The sequence below is a fragment of the Salmo salar genome, chromosome ssa16 (assembly GCF_905237065.1).
Source record: "Salmo salar chromosome ssa16, Ssal_v3.1, whole genome shotgun sequence".
Lineage (NCBI taxonomy): Eukaryota > Metazoa > Chordata > Actinopteri > Salmoniformes > Salmonidae > Salmo > Salmo salar.
The window spans coordinates 94246374-94251163 of NC_059457.1; positions in this window are offsets into that span (position 1 = coordinate 94246374).

Consider the following 4790-nt stretch of genomic DNA (forward strand, 5'->3'; position numbering starts at 1 on the left):
GTTAGCTGATGACCGCTAGCAGGGGTTAGCTGATGACCGCTAGCAGGGGTTAGCTGATGACCGCTAGCAGGGGTTAGCTGATGACCGCTAGCAGCGGTTAGCTGATGACCGCTAGCAGCGGTTAGCTGATGACCGCTAGCAGGGGTTAGCTGATGACCGCTAGCAGGGGTTAGCTGATGACCGCTAGCAGGGGTTAGCTGATGACCGCTAGCAGGGGTTAGCTGATGACCGCTAGCAGGGGTTAGCTGATGACCGCTAGCAGGGGTTAGCTGATGACCGCTAGCAGGGGTTAGCTGATGACCGCTAGCAGGGGTTAGCTGATGACCGCTAGCAGCGGTTAGCTGATGACCGCTAGCAGCGGTTAGCTGATGACCGCTAGCAGCGGTTAGCTGACTGATAGCTGGTAGCTATAGTTAGCTTCAGTTGAGGTATTCCAGTTCGGAGGTAAATAGAAATACTTTAGAAGAAGAAAGAAAAACAGATCCACACCACATTGAGGGTGAGGCGGGTTGCAGGAGAGTATTTAGAAGTTGAGGTTTAGGAAAAAATATAAAAAAGATATGAGAAGAAAAAGATATGTAAAGATATATACATGGGACAAGACCAAGAAGTCTGACTGCTACGCCATCTTGGAAGTAATGGTGATGGTAATCTACTACTAGTCTTAGTGATGTTGGTCCCACCATATTGTTGTTATATGTATACTTTGACAGTATAAGGGATTTAACTCTCCGTGTCAATAAAGTGTACTGTATTGAATTGAATTGAGAGAGAGAGACAGAGACACACAGACAGAGAGAGGAGAGAGAGAGAGAGAGAGGAGACAGAGCAAGGAGGCGAGAGAGAAGAGAGAGCGAGAGAGACACAGACAGAGGCGAGAGAGAGAGGAGAGAGAGGAGAGAGAAGAGAGAGACAGAGACAGAAGAGAGAGACAGAGAGAGACAGAGAGCAAGGAGAGAGAGAGAAGAGAGAGAGACAGAGAGACACAGACAGAGAGACAGAGAGACAGAGAGACAGAGAGACAGAGAGACAGAGAGACAGAGAGACAGAGAGACAGAGAGACAGAGAGACAGAGAGACAGAGACAGAGACAGAGAGAGAGATAGATAACAGAGAGGAGAGACAGAGAGAGGGAGAGAGACAGAGAGACAGAGAGAGAGACAGAGAGACAGAGACAGACAGAGGCTCACAGCACCACACACTGACGCCTGTGTTAGTAAAGGTCATGTCCCTCCCAGCAGTAAATGTAATTAAAAGTCTCCCAAAAGAAATCAGAGTGAAAGCACCAGCAGTATGGTCCCAGTTAGTAAACAAACACAGCAGCTCTCTTCTCTGTTAATTACAGCGGAATGAATGAAACTCCTGATTGGAGGGACACAAAGTGGTTGTCCACGTCACTCGACCTGCGTCACAGCAGATCACCAAGGAGATACGACTGGCTGGGGCTCTGTCTCAATTTGTCTCTCCTTGATTCCTCGATTGTGTCCTCTTAGATATTCGGTATTTTACTAGGATCCGGATTAGGTGTGTCAAAACCAGCAGCTCCATCTTCCTGCGGTCAACAATAGCCTCTCTCCCAGCCTCCTCCTCAACCCCCCCCCCCCCCTTGCCCTCAGCTCTAGCCCCTTCCAACTGTGTGAGGAAAGGTGGGGGGGGGAGGAATGAGGACGCAAGGAACCAAGGAATTGAGAAAGAACCCACCCACAGACCAGGTCAAGAACACAGCTAAACTCTGCCTGCTCCCTGCCCGACGACAGCTCAGCGATGGACTGAGAAATGACATGAATCTGATCTTCTATGTTTTCTGGAGGCAGGAAGCAGTGGAGAGGATGGATGGAAGGAAGAGAGGAGGAGAGGAGAGGAGGAGAGGAGGAGGAGGTCTGTGGAGAGGATGGATGGAAGGAAGAGAGGAGGAGAGGAGAGGATGGATGGAAGGAAGAGGGGAGAAGAGGAGAGGAGGAGAGGAGAGGATGGATGGAAGGAAGAGAGGCGGAGAGGAGAAGAGGAGAGGATGGATGGAAGGAAGAGAGGCGGAGAGGAGAAGAGGAGAGGAGGTAGTGGAGAGGATGGATGGAAGGAAGAGAGGAGAGGAGAGGAGAGGAGAGAAGGAGGGAGAGGAGAGGGAGAGGAGAGGAGAGGAGAGGAGAGGAGAGGAGAGGGAAAGAGGAGAGGAGAGGAGAGGAGAGGAGAGGAGAGGATGGAAGGAAGAGAGGAGGAGAGGAGGCAGGAGGCAGTGGAGAGGATGGATGGAAGGAAGAGAGGAGGAGAGGAGAGGAGGGGAGGAGGCAGGAAGCAGTGGAGAGGATGGATGAAAGGAAGAGAGGAGGAGAGGAGAGGAGGAGAGGATGGATGGAAGGAAGGAAGAGAGGAGAGGAGAGGAGAGGAGGCAGTGGAGAGGATGGATGGAAGGAAGAGAGGAGGAGAGGAGAGGAGAGGAGAGGAGAGGAGGAGAGGATGGATGGAAGGAAGAGAGGAGGAGAGGAGGAGAGGAGAGGATGGATGGAAGGAAGATAGGAGAGGAGGAGAGGAGAGGATGGATGGAAGGAAGAGAGGAGGAGAGGAGAGGATGGATGGAAGGAAGAGAGGAGAAGAGGAGAGGATGGATGGAAGGAAGAGAGGCGGAGAGGAGAAGAGGAGAGGAGGCAGGAGGCAGTGGAGAGGATGGATGGAAAGAAGAGAGGAGGAGAGGAGAGGATGGATGGAAGGAAGAGAGGAGAGGAGGAGAGGAGGGAGGAGGCAGTGGAGGATGGATGGAAGGAAGAGAGGAGGAGAGGAGAGGAGGAGAGGAGGAGAGGAGACAGGAGGCAGTGGAGAGGATGGATGGAAGGAAGAGAGGAGGAGAGGAGGCAGGAAGCAGTGGAGAGGATGGATGAAAGGAAGAGAGGAGGAGAGGAGAGGAGGAGAGGATGGATGGAAGGAAGGAAGAGAGGAGAGGAGGCAGGAGGCAGTGGAGAGGATGGATGGAAGGAAGAGAGGAGGAGAGGAGAGGAGGAGAGGATGGATGGAAGGAAGAGAGGAGGAGAGGAGAGGAGGAGAGGATGGATGGAAGGAAGAGAGGAGAGGAGGCAGTGGAGAGGATGGATGGAAGGAAGAGAGGAGAGGAAGGAAGAGAGGATGGATGGAAGGAAGAGAGGAGGACAAGAGGAGGAGAGGATGGATGATGGAAGAGAGGAGAAGAGGAAGAGAGGAGGAGAGGAGAAGGTCTGTGGAGAGGATGGATGGAAGAGAGAAGAGGAGAGGAGGAGAGGATGGATGAATGGAAGAGAGGAGAAGAGGAAGAGAGGAGAAGAGGAGGAGAGGAGGCGGTCTGTGGAGTGTCTCCATCAGAGGAACGCTGTATACTTCCCAAAGGGCACCCTATTCCCTATTAAGTGCACTACATTTGACCAGAGCTCCAGTCCACATTAGTCTACAAGGGTTTAATTTGGGACACAGAGCTGTAATAGCAGCTAGTGGACACCGACCGACAGACCGACCGACCGACCGACCGACCGACCGACCGACCGACCGACCGACGAGACAGGACAGCTGCTGTTAACAGAGACGGTGTACTGTAGCCTACTGTGAAGGGGTTCTCATGCTTAATCAGTGTTTCTCTGAAACCAGTCAACCAGCCAGACTGGCTCTACACAGTCTGTAAGGCTCTCACCTCTGCACCATAGGATCTCTGACTGTCAGATAGAGAGAGAGAGACAGACAGACAGAGACAGAGACACAGAGACACAGAGACACAGAGACACAGAGACAGAGAGACAGAGAGACAGAGAGACAGAGAGACAGAGAGACAGAGAGACAGAGAGACAGAGAGACAGAGAGAGTGAGAGAGTGAGACAGAGAGACAGAGAGAGAGATGAAGGGGTTGAGGGAGGGAGACAGAGAGAGAGACAGAGAGAGAGACAGAGAGAGAGACAGAGAGACAGAGAGAGAGACAGAGAGAGAGACAGAGAGAGAGACAGAGAGAGAGACAGAGAGAGAGACAGAGAGAGAGACAGAGAGAGAGACAGAGAGAGAGACAGAGAGAGAGACAGAGAGAGAGACAGAGAGAGAGACAGAGAGAGAGATGAAGGGGTTGAGGGAGAGAGACAGAGAGACAGAGACACAGAGACAGAGACAGAGAGACAGAGAGAGTGAGACAGAGACAGAGAGACAGAGAGACAGAGAGACAGATGAAGGGGTTGAGGGAGGGAGGGAGACAGAGAGAGAGAGACAGAGACAGAGAGATAGAGAGAGAGACAGAGAGACAGAGAGACAGATGAAGGGGTTGAGGGAGAGACAGTAGTGTAGGGTCGCGTCTTAAAGGTTAGTGAAAAGAAGGAAGAGAAGATGTGTCCCACACTGACATCTCAATCAGATTGAGATGATTCACTTTGGGCACTATTCTATTTGATTACGTTAAATCAGACACTTAGGAAGAACAATAGATCTGAAAGGTGACGTGACGAGGAAAAAACCTGATGATGTCAACAGACATCAGATTTGACTGGAAAATACACAACGTTAAAGTACAGGGCTGCATGCCAAATGGCACCCGACTCCCTTTACAGTGCACTACTTTAGACCAGGGCCCTATAGCACCCTATTCCCTATATAGTCCACTACTTTAGACCAGGGCCCTATAGAACCCTATTCCCTATATAGTGCACTACTTTAGACCAGGGCCCTATAGCACCCTATTCCCTATATAGTCCACTACTTTAGACCAGGGCCCTATAGAACCCTATTCCCTATATAGTGCACTACTTTAGACCAGGGCCCTGTTGAACCCTATTCCCTATATAGTGCACTACTTTA